Source organism: Gymnoscopelus braueri, assembly GCF_963280865.1.
Source record: "Gymnoscopelus braueri genome assembly, chromosome: 5".
Classification (NCBI taxonomy): Eukaryota; Metazoa; Chordata; class Actinopteri; order Myctophiformes; family Myctophidae; genus Gymnoscopelus; species Gymnoscopelus braueri.
In genome coordinates, this window is record NC_137606.1 from 58,285,993 (window position 1) to 58,305,751 (window position 19,759).

A 19,759-nucleotide genomic window follows, 5' to 3' on the forward strand; every position below is an offset into this window, starting at 1 on the left:
CTCACAATGCGTCGCGATGCGATGCGTTGTGTGCTTGTAGATCTGCTATTTTCAAATAGCCTAGGTATAAAATAGGGCTAAAGTGGTTAATGTATGTTTTGTACAATATTTGCCTCTGAGATTTAGTGGAGTAGAAGTAAAAGTATAGACAATTGGAAATACTCCAGTAAAGTAAAAGTACCTCAAAACTGTACTTAAGTACAGTACTTGAGTAAATGTACTCAGTTACTTAACACCACTATGTAACCACTCTGCCTTTGATCTTAAAGCTGTACTATGTAACTTTCCTCTTGTACACCGGACTTATACAATCTGTATGGTAGAGTGAGCCAGATTAAAGTTAACCCTGTCTTCTATCCTGAGTCATCCCAGACTAAACTTAACCCTGTCTTCTACCCTGAGTCATCCTAGACTAAACTTAACCCTGTCTTCTATCCTGAGTCATCCCAGACTAAACTTAACCCCGTCTTCTATCCTGAGTCATCCCAGACTAAACTTAACCCTGTCTTCTACCCTGAGTCATCCCAGACTAAACTTAACCCTGTCTTCTACCCTGAGTCATCCCAGACTAAACTTAACCCTGTCTTCTATCCTGAGTCATCCCAGACTAAACTTAAACCTGTCTTCTATCCTGAGTCATCCCAAACTAAACTTAACCCTGTCTTCTACCCTGAGTCATCCCAGACTAAACTTAACCCTGTCTTCTACCCTGAGTCATCCCAGACTAAACTTAACCCTGTCTTCTATCCTGAGTCATCCCAGACCAAACTTAACCCTGTCTTCTATCCTGAGTCATCCCAGACTAAACTTAACCCTGTCTTCTATCCTGAGTCATCCAGACTAAACTTAACCCTGTCTTCTACCCTGAGTCATCCCAGACTAATCTTAACCCTGTCTTCTATCCTGAGTCATCCCAGACTAAACTTAACCCTGTCTTCTATCCTGAGTCATCCCAGACTAAACTTAACCCTGTCTTCTATCCTGAGTCATCCCAGACTAAACTTAACCCTGTCTTCTACCCTGAGTCATCCCAGACTAAACTTAACCCTGTCTTCTAGCCTGAGTCATCCCAGACTACACTTAACCCTGTCTTCTACCCTGAGTCATCCCAGACTAAACTTAACCCTGTCTTCTATTCTGAGTCATCCCAGACTAAACTTAACCCTGTCTTCTACCCTGAGTCATCCCAGACTAAACTTAAACCTGTCTTCTATCCTGAGTCATCCCAGACTAAACTTAACCCTGTCTTCTATCCTGAGTCATCCCAGACTAAACTTAACCCTGTCTTCTATCCTGAGTCATCCCAGACTAAACTTAACCCTGTCTTCTCTCCTGAGTCATCCCAGACTAAACTTAACCCTGTCTTCTCTCCTGAGTCATCCCAGACTAAACTTAACCCTGTCTTCTATCCTGAGTCATCCCAGACTAAACTTAACCCTGTCTTCTATCCTGAGTCATCCCAGACTAAACGTAACCCTGTCTTCTACCCTGAGTCATCCCAGACTAAACTTAACCCTGTCTTCTAGCCTGAGTCATCCCAGACTACACTTAACCCTGTCTTCTACCCTGAGTCATCCCAGACTAAACTTAACCCTGTCTTCTATCCTGAGTCATCCCAGACTAAACTGAACCCTGTCTTCTATCCTGAGTCATCCCAGACTAAACTGAACCCTGTCTTCTATCCTGAGTCATCCCAGACTAAACTTAACCCTGTCTTCTATCCTGAGTCATCCCAGACTAAACTTAACCCTGTCTTCTATCCTGAGTCATCCCAGACTAAACTTAACCCTGTCTTCTACCCTGAGTCATCCCAGACTAAACTTAACCCTGTCTTCTATCCTGAGTCATCCAGACTAAACTTAACCCTGTCTTCTATCCTGAGTCATCCCAGACTAAACTTAACCCTGTCTTCTATCCTGAGTCATACCAGACTAAACTTAACCCTGTCTTCTATCCTGAGTCATCCCAGACTAAACTTAACCCTGTCTTCTATCCTGAGTCATCCCAGACTAAACTTAACCCTGTCTTCTATCCTGAGTCATCCCAGACTAAACTTAACCCTGTCTTCTATCCTGAGTCATCCCAGACTAAACTTAACCCTGTCTTCTATCCTGAGTCATCCCAGACTAAACTTAACCCTGTCTTCTACCCTGAGTCATCCCAGACTAAACTTAACCCTGTCTTCTAGCCTGAGTCATCCCAGACTACACTTAACCCTGTCTTCTACCCTGAGTCATCCCAGACTAAACTTAACCCTGTCTTCTATCCTGAGTCATCCCAGACTAAACTGAACCCTGTCTTCTATCCTGAGTCATCCCAGACTAAACTGAACCCTGTCTTCTATCCTGAGTCATCCCAGACTAAACTTAACCCTGTCTTCTATCCTGAGTCATCCCAGACTAAACTTAACCCTGTCTTCTATCCTGAGTCATCCCAGACTAAACTTAACCCTGTCTTCTACCCTGAGTCATCCAGACTAAACTTAACCCTGTCTTCTATCCTGAGTCATCCCAGACTAAACTTAACCCTGTCTTCTATCCTGAGTCATCCAGACTAAACTTAACCCTGTCTTCTATCCTGAGTCATCCCAGACTAAACTTAACCCTGTCTTCTACCCTGATCCTGAGCAGACAGACAGACAGACAGACAGACAGACAGACAGACAGACAGACAGACAGACAGACAGACAGACAGACAGACAGACAGACAGACAGACAGACTACAGGACAAACAACTCTTCCATATTTTTTTAATAATTAACATTTGTACACAATAAATACAAACTTTTTATTTTTGTATTATTATTTTTTTACAGCCAATAATAATAATAATAATAATAATAATATGCACCTGTTCCCATTAGTATGGTAACCTTGGAAACAGTCTTTGAGGAGAGAAGGCCAGCTGTTCCACCAATACTTGTATTATTAATTAATTATAATCAATTATAATTATTATAATTAGCAGCTTCTCCAAAAAACACATGATGAAAAATATAATAAATTATAAAATAAATATATATATATATATATATATATATATATATATATATATATATATATATTATATATATATATATATATATATATATATATATATATATATATATATATATCATAAGTTCAAACCAAATAAAATAGTGGATAAAGGGGATTGTTGTAAAAAGAGGGAATGTTTCAAAGCAACTGGCCAGAGTAAGTCTAACAATAAAAAATGTATAAAAATGATTTTATAGATGAGATAGTTTTCTGTTGCCGCCAAAACCTTTAAACTTCAAAACAAGTTTGTTAAATGAATGTTTTAAGTTCAGATCTCAGAGAAATCAAGTAGTTTGCTGTTTCAGCTGCCTCGGTTACACTGTAAAAAAACAAAGGCAGGTCCTACGATGAATGACTGTAGAAATGAACTGTACTGAGCCACTATGATGCTGCTCAGCCACTACAACACTGCTTCTCAACCCCACATGAGGACCCCCACAAAATAATCATATTTGAACTGGGGACCCCCACAAAATAATCATATTTGAACTGGGGACCCCCACAAAATAATCATATTTGAACTGGGGACCCCTCACCCTGACACGGACTTGGAATTGTAGGAGTTGAGGCGTTACATGTAGTTTCGTTCCACAGATAAATATTGTGAAAATAGCCGATCTACAAGCTCACAACGCCTCGCGTTGTAGATCAGCTATTTTGAGCATTTTTGACTCTTTCTTTTTATTTGACAATTTGTCCGATGTTTGCCCAGTGTTTATAGTAGAGCTTTGCTTACTTTTGATGCAGTAAGGCTCTTTTCATATCTTTTTTTTTTTTTTTTTTTTTCGTATTCAAATCCTTAAATTGTCACTTTACTGTCATCTGGGGACCCCCTCCACAAATCATGTGGGGACCCCCCTGGGGGTCCAGACCCACAGGTTGAGAAGCACTGCACCACATTATGATAAAAACAAACTGGATGTGTTTTCAACACCGTAACGAGAAGCCTGAACATGTAGAGCTTCGGGGGTCCTCAAGGCTTTTCAGGCCGAGGACCCCTTAGATGAGAAGGAGATGAAGCAGGGACTCCCAGGAACCCCCCGCTACATATTGTGTTGCAGATTAAACTTTGTTCATACATTTTGATAGATAACTTCATGCTAATGTGTATTTCCATGACATTTAACCCCTTAAACCGTCAATACTTAGTCAACTTGTACTTGGTCTGCTTTTTCCCCCCTCTACACCAAACGCCTTTGCCGTTGTGAGCTTGTAGATCTGTTATTTTTCTCCTCCTTTCTCCTAAGTTCTCCTCGGGATAAAGTGGTTAATGTGAAAAAATATATCCTGTCCCACAAAGATTTGGCGGACCCCCCTGTAGTAGCTCTGAGGACCCCTAGGGGTCCCGGACCCCCTGCAGTAGCTCTGAGGAACCCGTAGGGGTCCCAGACCCCCATGTTGAAGGACCCCTGGTGTAGAGGGAAGAAAGAAGCAGGCCAAGTACAGACATAACCCCTGACCTCATCACAGTTCTTTCCCTGAATGTAGCATCACAGCTATCAGATCTAACAAGCCCAATATAGATGTAGCATCACAGCTAACCGTGTGGATAGCCGATCTACAAGCCCATATAGATGTAGCATCACAGCTATCAGATCTAACAAGCCCATATAGATGTAGCATCACAGCTAACATATCTACAAGCCCATATAGATGTAGCATCACAGCTAACAGATCTACAAGCCCATATAGATGTAGCATCACAGCTAACCGTGTGGATAGCCGATCTACAAGCCCATATAGATGTAGCATCACAGCTAACCGTGTGGATAGCCGATCTACAAGCCCATATAGATGTAGCATCACAGCTAACCGTGTGGATAGCCGATCTACAAGCCCATATAGATGTAGCATCACAGCTAACCGTGTGGATAGCCGATCTACAAGCCCATATAGATGTAGCATCACAGCTAACAGATCTACAAGCCCATATCGATGTAGCATCACAGCTAACAGATCTACAAGCCCATATAGATGTAGCATCACAGCTAACAGATCTACAAGCCCATATAGATGTAGCATCACAGCTAACAGATCTACAAGCCCATATCGATGTAGCCCATCTACATAGTTCAGTGGCTTAAGGACATGTTTTAACATCACCGTTACCAAGCGGATGAGACTTCTTTAGGATCTACTGATAGATTATATCTCATCTAATAGATAATTAAATCTAAATAAGTAAAAAAAAAAACTCCCATTCACTCCCATTTGAACTAAAAACCATAAAGGCCCCGCCCCTTTCTCAGTGGTGGAAAAAGTACTCAAATATTTTACTTAAGTAAAAGTATCAATACTGCAATGTAGAAGTACTCTATTACAAGTAAAAGTTCGGAATTAAACATTTACTTGAGTAAAAGTACAAAAGTATTGGTATCAAAATGTACTTAAAGTACCAAAAGTAAAAGTACTAAAATGTTTGAAAACAGTAGATCTACAAGCTCACAACGCGTCGCGATGCGACGCGTTGTGAGCTTGTAGATCTACTGTTTTCAAATAGCCTAGGTATAAGATCGGGCTAAAGTGGTTAATGTACGTTTTATAATGTGATAATTTATATCTGAAAAGTAACTAGTAACTAAAGTTATCAAGTAATCGTAGTGGAGTAAAAGTACAATATTTGCCTCCGAGATGTAGTGGAGTAGAAGTAAAAGTATTGGAAATTGGAAATACTCAAGTAAAGTACAAATACCTCAAAATTGTACTTAAGTACAGTACTTAAGTAAATATACTTAGTTACGTTCCACCACTGACCGTTACCAAGTGGATGAGACTTCTTTAGGATCTACTGATAGATTATATCTAATCTAATAGATAATTAAATCTAAATAAGTAAAAAAAAAAACTCCCATTCACTTTTTGAACTTAAAAAACATAAAGGCCCCGCCCCTTTCTGCTCTCAGGATCTTCCGCCATTTTGTGTGTTATCTTCATAAACACACATTGTGTTACGACTCAAACTGAATTGGTCCAGAAATGTGTCCAAAAAGTCACACACATCGTCTCACACGTTTGTCTTTGCTCCAGGGAATGGTGGTATGACCTACGGGGTCAAAGGTTAAAGGCCACAAAAAAAATCACACCCTGTGTGAAGTGGGCGGTGTCTTGCTAGCTAATCACGATACTGAATGGAGTCAACCAATCATGTACCAAAAAATAAATACATTTATTGAAACACTCTTTATGATGGAAGAAACCATAAAGAGTGATTGGCCAATCACGGTGCAGGGGTTAGGCGGGGGTATATTTTTTGGCCAATCACAGCGCAGGATTTGTTGTACAAATATCCAAACCTCACTTATAGGGGCGGTTTCACCGCCCCAAAAAGTGATTCGGCCTGTTTTTTTTTTATATTAGATTATATTTTAGCTCCGAGGCTAGAATCTATCAGTAAGTCTCTATCAGAGCCTCATGAAACATGTAGAGCTTGTAGACGCTTCATAACGGCAATGGCTGATCTACAAGCTGACAAGCTGATCTACAAGCTCATCTACAAGCTGATCTACAAGCTGACAAGCTGATCTACAAGCTGACAAGCTCATCTACAAGCTAGACCCTCCAGAAAAACGCGGGCTGAAATCTTTGATTATGCCATGAAATATGCAGTTTTTAGAATAGCCCAAAGTATAAAATCTAACATTACGCCGACGATACGTTCCCGGTTTTAAAAGGTAAAACGTTACCCCCGCATAATTATGCGCCATTTTGCTGATTATGCGGTAAATTCTGCGATCGCATAATCACATTTTTCTTGAGGGTCTAACAAGTTGATCTACAAGCTGATCTACAGCTCGTAGAAACCCACGTTGTTGTCTTCATCCAAACCTCCCATCATCATCATCAACATGTTGAATGAATCTGGGCCAGACCAACAACATGGGTGGGCCAGTGGGCCAGACCAACAACATGGGTGGGCCAGTGGGCCAGACCAACAACATGGGTGGGCCAGTGGGCCCAGTGCCGCTTTAGACTCCACAGGGGTGCCGCTTTAGACTTTAGTGCCGCTTTAGACTCCACATGCATGCGCGCTGCATTTTTGCGGTTCTGGGCGGATTGGGTTCGTTTTTTTCGCGGTTCTGGGCGGATTGGGTCCGTTTAAAAAAAAACGGGTAGAAAAAAAGCGGGTAGGGGCCCTGCGTAGGGCGGGGCCCCACGCAGCCTGCGTAGTGTGCGTGTAGGGAGAAGCGGCCCTGAGTGGGCCAGACCAACAACATGGGGTGGGCCAGTGGGCCAGACCAACAACATGGGTGGGCCAGTGGGCCAGACCAACAACATGGGTGGGCCAGTGGTGAAAAGAAGGCTCTGTCACAATTATTACGTAATAGAGTACCGAAGTCCTGACTCCTCCCACTACCCCTGACTCCTCCCACTCCCCCTGACTCCGCCCACTCCCCCTGGGTCACATGGTATTGTAATTCTCTATGTATATATATATATATATGTATATATATATATATATATATATATATGTTTATGATATGAGTAACGTTTGTGTTTGGAGAAGAACATTTCTGGAACAGAAATAGTTCTTATATATATGATATTATATGATATTATATTATATTATATTATATTATATTATATTATATTATTATATTATTATATTATATATTATTATATTATATTATATTATATATTATTTTATTATATTATATAATATATTATTATATTATATTATATAATATATTATTATATTATATCATATTATATTATATTATATATTATCATATATTATATATTATTATATTATATGTATAATATGTAAGATTTGCCAATGGGAATTCCAATAGAAAAAGAGAATACTCTGTGACCCAGGGGGATATAGCGCCCTCTAGTGGCAGTGATGGGGGATATAGCGCCCTCTAGTATGGGGGATATAGCGCCCTCTAGTGGCAGTGATGTCAGACCTCGGTGCTCTATCGTCTAATGGTAATTATTTGAGATAATCATCGTAATGGGCGAGAGACCTCCAGAAAGACAAGAATGTCCAGGAGAGGATCCAGCCTCTCTCTCTCTCTCTCTCTCTCTACTGTACTTACTGTATTTATTTACAATGTTCTACGTATCAAAAACAGGAAGTCCAGGGGGGGGGGGGAGGGGGGGGGGGTTATGAGGTCATTATAATGAGAACAACAGTAATGTACTGTAACTCTACTAAGATTAATACACACTGAATATTCATGAGCTACAGGAAGGACTATATATGGCAAAGAGTGGGAGGAGTTTGAGGGGCAGCGCGTTCTCACTCTTTCCCCGAGACGGCAAACGGGTGACAGCGACTCGGGACGGGATTCAAACCCAAACGGAAAACGCTTCGACTTGACGGGAGTAGGCTAGCCCACATGTTTACTGGGTCCACATTTACCCTTTAAAACCGGGAACGTATCGTCGGCGTAATGTTAGATTTTATACTTTGGGCTATTCTAAAAAGAGCAGATGTACAAGCTCACAGCGTGGCACATAGTGACCCGCTGTGAGCTTGTATTTATATTTATATTTAAGTTTTTGTACAAAATTAAAAAATCTTGAAAGTGTTCTCTCCCGGGGGGGGTCCCTGACACCAAACATGTTCAGATGGGGGTCCGTGTGGTCTTAATGGGTTTAGTCACCGATAGGCCGTTTGGGGAGTGAGAGGGGGGGAGGGGGGGGGGGATTATAATCTCTCATAATCACTCCATAGAAATGATACATGTTGGCAGGTTGTGTTCATTCATGCAGAAGAAGGTTTTTTTTTTTTAGTCGTTACGTTAACCACTTAGACCCGGAGTCCCCCAGGGCTCTGTGCTGGTCTCTTTTCTGTTTCTCTGTCATCGTGGGGGAAAGCTTTTCCTCCACGATGATACGGACGATGCCGGGGTTTAAGAGGTTAAAACGGTTTATTTTTTTTAATCTCCACGCTCCGTTAATCGTAACATCGCACGACGTTACGAACCGAAGCCTCTGTTCACGTTAAAACACCTGACGCTCTGTTGCCTCCCGGTGGCAGTGTCCTGCCTGTGCAGGCAGACTTCTTTTCTTCTTCTTTTGTTTTTCAACATGAATGGAATCCGTTGAAACTTTATTTATAATAAAAACCTCCATGAGTCTGAAGACGACAATAAATTAGTTATTCAATGATTAGTAATTAATTATTGAAATGAGCTTCTGGCGTCTTTACGGGAGATTAACTTTTTGTGAAACTGTTGTTTCTCCTTCCTTAAGCTCCTCCCCCTCTCCCCTGTGACATCATTTTTCTTCCTGGTATCGGCCCCTCCCCTTCCTGCAACGCTTCCTCCATTTTGAATTCCTTCATCAAAGATGGCCGCCAACCAGGAGGGGGGCGGGGCTTTAAGGCAACGAGGGAAGGAAGGAGGAAACGAGGGAGGATGGAAGGAAGGGGGGGTTGTCATGGTTACTGGGGTTTGGGTTCAGTTACATTTAGGGACACACCTCCAGGCCGTAGGGGGCGTGTCCGGTCGGGTGGGCGTGGTCACACCAGGGTGATCTCCACCTCTTCTGTGGTCTATGGGCGTGTCTTCCTGTCAGGGGGTGTGTCCTCCTGTTAGGGGGCGTGTCTTCCTGTTAGGGGGCGTGTCTTCCCATTAGGGTGTGTGTCTTCATGACAGGGGGCGTGTCTTCATGTTAGGGGGTGTGTCTTCCTGTTAGGGGGCGTGTCTTCATCTTAGGGGGCGTGTCTTCCCATTAGGGGGCATGTCTTCCTGTTTGGGGGGGTAGCTTCCCGTTAGGGGCAGTGGTCAGACCAGGGTGGTCAGTGGTCAGACCAGGGTGATCTCCACCTCCTCGGTGGTCTTATTGTCGTTCTTCTCGTTGACACGGCGGGGGGGCTGCTTGGGAGGGGGAGGGGCCGCTCGAACCTTCAACCAGAGAGAGAGAGAGAGAGAGAGAGAGAGAGAGAGAGAGAGAGAGAGAGAGAGAGAGAGAGCGAGAGAGAGAGAGAGAGGAGGCAGAGCCTGAGTCAATGCCAACGCCTGGTTTAATAGTTTCTATGTACAGATTATTATATTGATATCATATTGTTTAGACTCCTGGTTTACCTGTGATCCTAGTTTACTGTCTGAGACACTAAGCTGTCTTTCTGCATTCTACAGTAGATTCACTAAAGCTCTTTACGCGTTTAATTCATTATAATTAAAAAAAGTCTAATTAATTCATCTTTTTCTGTCTGTGTTTGCGGCAGGTCTGTTCCTTCTCAGGTCTGTTCCTTCTCAGGTCTGTTCCTTCTCAGGTCTGTTCCTTCTCAGGTCTGTTCCTTCTCAGGTCTGCTCCGAGGCCGACTCACATGAGATCAAAGCTTGTGTATGTCTTTAGAATGCTTTATTCTTCATGCTAAATCATCAATTACAATGTGACACAAACCTCAAATCAAACATTTATGTGCCCAACATTTGTCAACCCGTGAAACAAAGAAAGAAAACTAGAAAAAGTGCTCCTCAGAGCACAGGTCTCCGCCAGGTCAGGTGGATTATTGTGGCCTCCTGGTGGCGCTATAATAGGTCAATGTGAAAAGGGTGCCATTTCGGCAATCGGACACCAAAAATGTGGGATCCAAAAATGTGGTTTGCTAAATTAGACCTGCTGGTGAAGCTCGCTTCCGCTGATCTACAAGTTGTGAAGTGGGTTTGTACCGACGCGTTGTAAGCTTGTAGATCTGTTCGTTTTGAAGTGTGATCACGTTTATGGACTGGCGTTAGATTTCAGATTTGCCTTTTATGGTCTTAAATGGGACGTGAAGAATGCAAAGGATCTCCACGAGCTCGCTCACTCCACACTCAGTCCTCCAGCTCAAAGGGATTGTAGGCAACATTAAGCCTACATTTAAAAAATATTTAAATATATATATTTTGCATTTTTCCCCCTCTATCAGCCACTATATAATGATACTGGGGTGTTTTCCTGCATTGAAACACAGTCCTCTTCTGAAATCTGTATTTTCCTACTATTTACGTTTTGACATCCAGGTATCCGGGACGTAAATGAAACGCACGCATGTGCGCGTCCGTGCACGTTCGTGTCAGTGTGAACTGTTCGAGTGAAACCGAGTGGAACCGAGTGCAGCCGACAAAAATGGAACGAGCCGCCATTGTTTTCTGCTGCGCTGTTTTTACTTTTTACTTTCGGTTTTAAAACGCTCTCAAATTTCTTTTTTGAGGCACGGAATTTACTTTTAAGATATCGTTTGGATAGAATTTAGTTGTTTAACTTCATATATGTGGTCAATTTATCATGACAGAGCCTATTTAAAAAAAAAAATCCAGAGAACCGGCAGGGGCGGGCAGTGACACGCATTGTATCTGAATAAAGCAACCTATTTTCCGTTTAGAAGTCCCCCCTGCGTCACCCCCTGGTGGTCGGGGGAAACAAACTGCTGATGAGGAGGGAGGGGGGGGGGGGGTGGAGGGGCAGTGTTTGACAACTTTTTTTTCTTTTTTTGATCTCTGAACTTGCCTACAATCCCTTTAACCCAGAAATGGATGAGATGGGGTCTAAAAAACACAGCTCTGCCGTGTGGCGGACTTCAAAGAGACGACGATGTTATCCTAACCTGCATCATGCATGTGTTGTAAACATAACCTGCATCATGCATGTGTTGTAAACATAACCTGCATCATGCATGTGTTGAATGGTTTGAGGGTGAAAGTGTCCCTCTTGATTAAACTGAGATACTGAAGTACATTTATATTACACATCGTTCTGAATTACACTCATCAAAGGTACTTTAGGGAAACATGTATGAATAAATGCATAATTAATAAATGGTATGATTATATGAATGCATAATTAATAAACATATGAATATATGAATATGCATAATTACGGGTCTCAGTTTTCCGGGGGCAGGGCCTCCGTCAGGGGTGAAGCGAAGAGGCGGAGGAAATCCTGGAGACACTGGACTACGACCTGAACTATGACCTTTAGAGAGAGAGAGAGAGAGAGAGAGAGAGAGAGAGAGAGAGAGAGAGAGAGAGAGAGAGAGAGAGAGAGAGAGAGAGAGAGAGAGAGAGAGAGAGAGAGAGAGACAGACAGACAGACAGACAGACAGACAGACAGACAGACAGACAGACAGACAGACAGACAGACAGACAGACAGAGAGACATTCTCAGTTCGCTCACAAGTAAAATAAGAAAAACAGTCAAATATGTATTTTGTGTCAACAAGCCAATGGGTCTCATTCACTAAGCTGTAAATGTAGTGTTAATAAAGAGTCTAAAGGAATGTGTATTCTCTGTGTGTATAGAGCTCTGATATGTGAGGATCACAGTCAAAGTCTGAACCTTATGGTTAGGATCATTCTGTCAAAGTCTTAACCTTATGGTTAGGATCATTCTGTCAAAGTCTTAACCTTATGGTTAGGATCATTCTGTCAAAGTCTGAACCTTATGGTTAGGATCATTATGTCAAAGTCTTAACCTTATGGTTAGGATCATTCAGTCAAAGTCTTAACCTTATGGTTAGGATCATTCTGTCAAAGTCTAAACCTTATGGTTAGGATCATTATGTCAAAGTCTGAACCTTATGGTTAGGATCATTATGTCAAAGTCTGAACCTTATGGTTAGGATCATTCGGTCAAAGTCTTAACCTTATGGTTAGGATCATTCTGTCAAAGTCTAAACCTTATGGTTAGGATCATTCTGTCAAAGTCTTAACCTTATGGTTAGGATCATTCTGTCAAAGTCTAAACCTTATGGTTAGGATCATTATGTCAAAGTCTGAACCTTATGGTTAGGATCATTATGTCAAAGTCTGAACCTTATGGTTAGGATCATTCTGTCAAAGTCTGAACCTTATGGTTAGGATCATTCTGTCAAAGTCTTAACCTTATGGTTAGGATCATTCTGTCAAAGTCTAAACCTTATGGTTAGGATCATTCTGTCAAAGTCTTAACCTTATGGTTAGGATCATTCTGTCAAAGTCTAAACCTTATGGTTAGGATCATTCTGTCAAAGTCTGAACCTTATGGTTAGGATCATTCTGTCAAAGTCTGAACCTTATGGTTAGGATCATTCTGTCAAAGTCTGAACCTTATGGTTAGGATCATTCTGTCAAAGTCTGAACCTTATGGTTAGGATCATTCTGTCAAAGTCTTAACCTTATGGTTAGGATCATTCTGTAAAAGTCTGAACCTTATGGTTAGGATCATTCAGTCAAAGTCTTAACCTTATGGTTAGGATCATTCTGTCAAAGTCTAAACCTTATGGTTAGGATCATTCTGTCAAAGTCTGAACCTTATGGTTAGGATCATTATGTCAAAGTCTGAACCTTATGGTTAGGATCATTCTGTCAAAGTCTGAACCTTATGGTTAGGATCATTCTGTCAAAGTCTAAACCTTATGGTTAGGATCATTCTGTCAAAGTCTGAACCTTATGGTTAGGATCATTCTGTCAAAGTCTAAACCTTATGGTTAGGATCATTCTGTCAAAGTCTGAACCTTATGGTTAGGATCATTCTGTCAAAGTCTGAACCTTATGGTTAGGATCATTCTGTCAAAGTCTGAACCTTATGGTTAGGATCATTCTGTCAAAGTCTGAACCTTATGGTTAGGATCATTCTGTCAAAGTCTAAACCTTATGGTTAGGATCATTCTGTCAAAGTCTTAACCTTATGGTTAGGATCATTCTGTCAAAGTCTGAACCTTATGGTTAGGATCATTCTGTCAAAGTCTGAACCTTATGGTTAGGATCATTCTGTCAAAGTCTGAACCTTATGGTTAGGATCATTCTGTCAAAGTCTGAACCTTATGGTTAGGATCATTCTGTCAAAGTCTGAACCTTATGGTTAGGATCATTCTGTCAAAGTCTAAACCTTATGGTTAGGATCATTCTGTCAAAGTCTGAACCTTATGGTTAGGATCATTCTGTCAAAGTCTGAACCTTATGGTTAGGATCATTCTGTCAAAGTCTGAACCTTATGGTTAGGATCATTCTGTCAAAGTATAAACCTTATGGTTAGGATCATTCTGTCAAAGTCTTAACCTTATGGTTAGAATCATTCTGTCAAAGTCTAAACCTTATGGTTAGGATCATTCTGTCAAAGTCTGAACCTTATGGTTAGGTTCATTATGTCAACGTCTGAACCTTATGGTTAGGATCATTCTGTCAAAGTCTTAACCTTATGGTTAGGATCATTCTGTCAAAGTCTAAACCTTATGGTTAGGATAATTCTGTCAAAGTCTAAACCTTATGGTTAGGATCATTCTGTCAAAGTCTGAACCTTATGGTTAGGATCATTATGTCAAAGTCTGAACCTTATGGTTAGGATCATTCACTGTCAAAGTCTAAACCTTATGGCTAGGATCATTCTGTCAAAGTTTAAACCTTATGGTTAGGATCATTCTGTCAAAGTCTAAACCTTATGGTTAGGATCATTCTGTGAAAGTCTAAACCTTATGGTTAGGATCACAGTCAAAGTCTTAACCTTATGGTTAGGATCATTATGTCAAAGTCTAAACCTTATGGTTAGGATCATTCACTGTCAAAGTCTAAACCTTATGGTTAGGATCATTCACTGTCAAAGTCTGAACCTTATGGTTAGGATCATTCTGTCAAAGTCTGAACCTTATGGTTAGGATCATTCTGTCAAAGTCTTAACCTTATGGTTAGGATCATTCTGTCAAAGTCTTAACCTTATGGTTAGGATCTTTCTGTAAAAGTCTGAACCTTATGGTTAGGATCATTATGTCAAAGTCTTAACCTTATGGTTAGGATCATTCAGTCAAAGTCTTAACCTTATGGTTAGGATCATTCTGTCAAAGTCTAAACCTTATGGTTAGGATCATTCTGTCAAAGTCTGAACCTTATGGTTAGGATCATTATGTCAAAGTCTGAACCTTATGGTTAGGATCATTCTGTCAAAGTCTTAACCTTATGGTTAGGATCATTCTGTCAAAGTCTAAACCTTATGGTTAGGATCATTCTGTCAAAGTCTTAACCTTATGGTTAGGATCATTCTGTCAAAGTCTAAACCTTATGGTTAGGATCATTATGTCAAAGTCTGAACCTTATGGTTAGGATCATTATGTCAAAGTCTGAACCTTATGGTTAGGATCATTCTGTCAAAGTCTGAACCTTATGGTTAGGATCATTCTGTCAAAGTCTTAACCTTATGGTTAGGATCATTCTGTCAAAGTCTAAACCTTATGGTTAGGATCATTCTGTCAAAGTCTTAACCTTATGGTTAGGATCATTCTGTCAAAGTCTAAACCTTATGGTTAGGATCATTCTGTCAAAGTCTGAACCTTATGGTTAGGATCATTCTGTCAAAGTCTGAACCTTATGGTTAGGATCATTCTGTCAAAGTCTTAACCTTATGGTTAGGATCATTATGTCAAAGTCTGAACCTTATGGTTAGGATCATTCTGTCAAAGTCTTAACCTTATGGTTAGGATAATTCTGTCAAAGTCTAAACCTTATGGTTAGGATAATTCTGTCAAAGTCTAAACCTTATGGTTAGGATCATTCTGTCAAAGTCTGAACCTTATGGTTAGGATCATTATGTCAAAGTCTGAACCTTATGGTTAGGATCATTCACTGTCAAAGTCTAAACCTTATGGCTAGGATCATTCTGTCAAAGTTTAAACCTTATGGTTAGGATCATTCTGTCAAAGTCTAAACCTTATGGTTAGGATCATTCTGTCAAAGTCTAAACCTTATGGTTAGGATCACAGTCAAAGTCTTAACCTTATGGTTAGGATCATTCACTGTCAAAGTCTTAACCTTATGGTTAGGATCATTCACTGTCAAAGTCTAAACCTTATGGTTAGGATCATTCTGTCAAAGTCTGAACCTTATGGTTAGGATCATTATGTCAAAGTCTGAACCTTATGGTTAGGATCATTCTGTCAAAGTCTTAACCTTATGGTTAGGATCATTCTGTCAAAGTATAAACCTTATGGTTAGGATCGTTATGTCAAAGTCTTAACCTTATGGTTAGAATCATTCTGTCAAAGTCTAAACCTTATGGTTAGGATCATTCTGTCAAAGTCTGAACCTTATGGTTAGGTTCATTATGTCAACGTCTGAACCTTATGGTTAGGATCATTCTGTCAAAGTCTTAACCTTATGGTTAGGATCATTCTGTCAAAGTCTAAACCTTATGGTTAGGATAATTCTGTCAAAGTCTAAACCTTATGGTTAGGATCATTCTGTCAAAGTCTGAACCTTACGGTTAGGATCATTATGTCAAAGTCTGAACCTTATGGTTAGGATCATTCACTGTCAAAGTCTAAACCTTATGGCTAGGATCATTCTGTCAAAGTTTAAACCTTATGGTTAGGATCATTCTGTCAAAGTCTAAACCTTATGGTTAGGATCATTCTGTGAAAGTCTAAACCTTATGGTTAGGATCATTCTGTCAAAGTCTTAACCTTATGGTTAGGATCATTCTGTCAAAGTATAAACCTTATGGTTAGGATCGTTATGTCAAAGTCTTAACCTTATGGTTAGAATCATTCTGTCAAAGTCTAAACCTTATGGTTAGGATCATTCTGTCAAAGTCTGAACCTTATGGTTAGGTTCATTATGTCAAAGTCTGAACCTTATGGTTAGGATCATTCTGTCAAAGTCTAAACCTTATGGTTAGGATCATTCTGTCAAAGTCTGAACCTTATGGTTAGGATCATTCTGTAAAAGTCTGAACCTTATGGTTAGGATCATTCTGTCAAAGTCTGAACCTTATGGTTAGGATCATTCTGTCAAAGTATAAACCTTATGGTTAGGATCATTCTGTCAAAGTCTTAACCTTATGGTTAGAATCATTCTGTCAAAGTCTAAACCTTATGGTTAGGATCATTCTGTCAAAGTCTGAACCTTATGGTTAGGTTCATTATGTCAACGTCTGAACCTTATGGTTAGGATCATTCTGTCAAAGTCTTAACCTTATGGTTAGGATCATTCTGTCAAAGTCTAAACCTTATGGTTAGGATAATTCTGTCAAAGTCTAAACCTTATGGTTAGGATCATTCTGTCAAAGTCTGAACCTTATGGTTAGGATCATTATGTCAAAGTCTGAACCTTATGGTTAGGATCATTCACTGTCAAAGTCTAAACCTTATGGCTAGGATCATTCTGTCAAAGTTTAAACCTTATGGTTAGGATCATTCTGTCAAAGTCTAAACCTTATGGTTAGGATCATTCTGTGAAAGTCTAAACCTTATGGTTAGGATCACAGTCAAAGTCTTAACCTTATGGTTAGGATCATTATGTCAAAGTCTAAACCTTATGGTTAGGATCATTCACTGTCAAAGTCTAAACCTTATGGTTAGGATCATTCACTGTCAAAGTCTGAACCTTATGGTTAGGATCATTCTGTCAAAGTCTGAACCTTATGGTTAGGATCATTCTGTCAAAGTCTTAACCTTATGGTTAGGATCATTCTGTCAAAGTCTTAACCTTATGGTTAGGATCTTTCTGTAAAAGTCTGAACCTTATGGTTAGGATCATTATGTCAAAGTCTTAACCTTATGGTTAGGATCATTCAGTCAAAGTCTTAACCTTATGGTTAGGATCATTCTGTCAAAGTCTAAACCTTATGGTTAGGATCATTCTGTCAAAGTCTGAACCTTATGGTTAGGATCATTATGTCAAAGTCTGAACCTTATGGTTAGGATCATTCTGTCAAAGTCTTAACCTTATGGTTAGGATCATTCTGTCAAAGTCTAAACCTTATGGTTAGGATCATTCTGTCAAAGTCTTAACCTTATGGTTAGGATCATTCTGTCAAAGTCTAAACCTTATGGTTAGGATCATTATGTCAAAGTCTGAACCTTATGGTTAGGATCATTATGTCAAAGTCTGAACCTTATGGTTAGGATCATTCTGTCAAAGTCTGAACCTTATGGTTAGGATCATTCTGTCAAAGTCTTAACCTTATGGTTAGGATCATTCTGTCAAAGTCTAAACCTTATGGTTAGGATCATTCTGTCAAAGTCTTAACCTTATGGTTAGGATCATTCTGTCAAAGTCTAAACCTTATGGTTAGGATCATTCTGTCAAAGTCTGAACCTTATGGTTAGGATCATTCTGTCAAAGTCTGAACCTTATGGTTAGGATCATTCTGTCAAAGTCTTAACCTTATGGTTAGGATCATTATGTCAAAGTCTGAACCTTATGGTTAGGATCATTCTGTCAAAGTCTTAACCTTATGGTTAGGATAATTCTGTCAAAGTCTAAACCTTATGGTTAGGATAATTCTGTCAAAGTCTAAACCTTATGGTTAGGATCATTCTGTCAAAGTCTGAACCTTATGGTTAGGATCATTATGTCAAAGTCTGAACCTTATGGTTAGGATCATTCACTGTCAAAGTCTAAACCTTATGGCTAGGATCATTCTGTCAAAGTTTAAACCTTATGGTTAGGATCATTCTGTCAAAGTCTAAACCTTATGGTTAGGATCATTCTGTCAAAGTCTAAACCTTATGGTTAGGATCACAGTCAAAGTCTTAACCTTATGGTTAGGATCATTCACTGTCAAAGTCTTAACCTTATGGTTAGGATCATTCACTGTCAAAGTCTAAACCTTATGGTTAGGATCATTCTGTCAAAGTCTGAACCTTATGGTTAGGATCATTATGTCAAAGTCTGAACCTTATGGTTAGGATCATTCTGTCAAAGTCTTAACCTTATGGTTAGGATCATTCTGTCAAAGTATAAACCTTATGGTTAGGATCGTTATGTCAAAGTCTTAACCTTATGGTTAGAATCATTCTGTCAAAGTCTAAACCTTATGGTTAGGATCATTCTGTCAAAGTCTGAACCTTATGGTTAGGTTCATTATGTCAACGTCTGAACCTTATGGTTAGGATCATTCTGTCAAAGTCTTAACCTTATGGTTAGGATCATTCTGTCAAAGTCTAAACCTTATGGTTAGGATAATTCTGTCAAAGTCTAAACCTTATGGTTAGGATCATTCTGTCAAAGTCTGAACCTTACGGTTAGGATCATTATGTCAAAGTCTGAACCTTATGGTTAGGATCATTCACTGTCAAAGTCTAAACCTTATGGCTAGGATCATTCTGTCAAAGTTTAAACCTTATGGTTAGGATCATTCTGTCAAAGTCTAAACCTTATGGTTAGGATCATTCTGTGAAAGTCTAAACCTTATGGTTAGGATCACAGTCAAAGTCTTAACCTTATGGTTAGGATCATTATGTCAAAGTCTAAACCTTATGGTTAGGATCATTCACTGTCAAAGTCTAAACCTTATGGTTAGGATCATTCACTGTCAAAGTCTAAACCTTATGGTTAGGATCATTCTGTCAAAGTCTAAACCTTATGGTTAGGATCATTCTGTCAAAGTCTAAACCTTATGGTTAGGATCATTCTGTCAAAGTCTAAACCTTATGGTTAGGATCATTCACTGTCAAAGTCTAAACCTTATGGTTAGGATCATTCACTGTCAAAGTCTAAACCTTATGGTTAGGATCATTCACTGTCAAAGTCTAAACCTTATGGTTAGGATCATTCACTGTCAAAGTCTAAACCTTATGGTTAGGATCATTCTGTCTAAGTCTAAACCTTATGGTTAGGATCGTTATGTCAAAGTCTAAACTTTATGGTTAGGATCATTATGTCAAAGTCTAAACCTTATGGTTAGGATCATTATGTCAAAGTCTAAACCTTATGGTTAGGATCATTATGTTAAAGTCTAAACCTTATGGTTAGGATCATTCAAAAACAAAAAACTATTGATGAATCAGACTCTGAATGTGGAAAACAAAGTTCCTA

At 39.8% G+C, this 19,759-nt stretch overlaps 1 pseudogene across 1 annotated transcript in view; it reads right to left on the bottom strand.

The window, feature by feature from the left end:
* Positions 1–9,748: 9,748 nt before the first annotated feature.
* LOC308086021 (F-BAR and double SH3 domains protein 2-like) overlaps positions 9,749–19,759 on the bottom strand; it is a 58,523-nt pseudogene continuing 48,512 nt past the window's right edge. Inside the window, exons 17-18 of the transcript XR_013935082.1 lie at positions 11,854–11,948; positions 9,749–9,892 (exon numbers count right to left, since the gene is read on the bottom strand). The product of XR_013935082.1 is annotated as an F-BAR and double SH3 domains protein 2-like (transcript). The remainder of the gene's footprint in view (positions 9,893–11,853; positions 11,949–19,759) is intronic.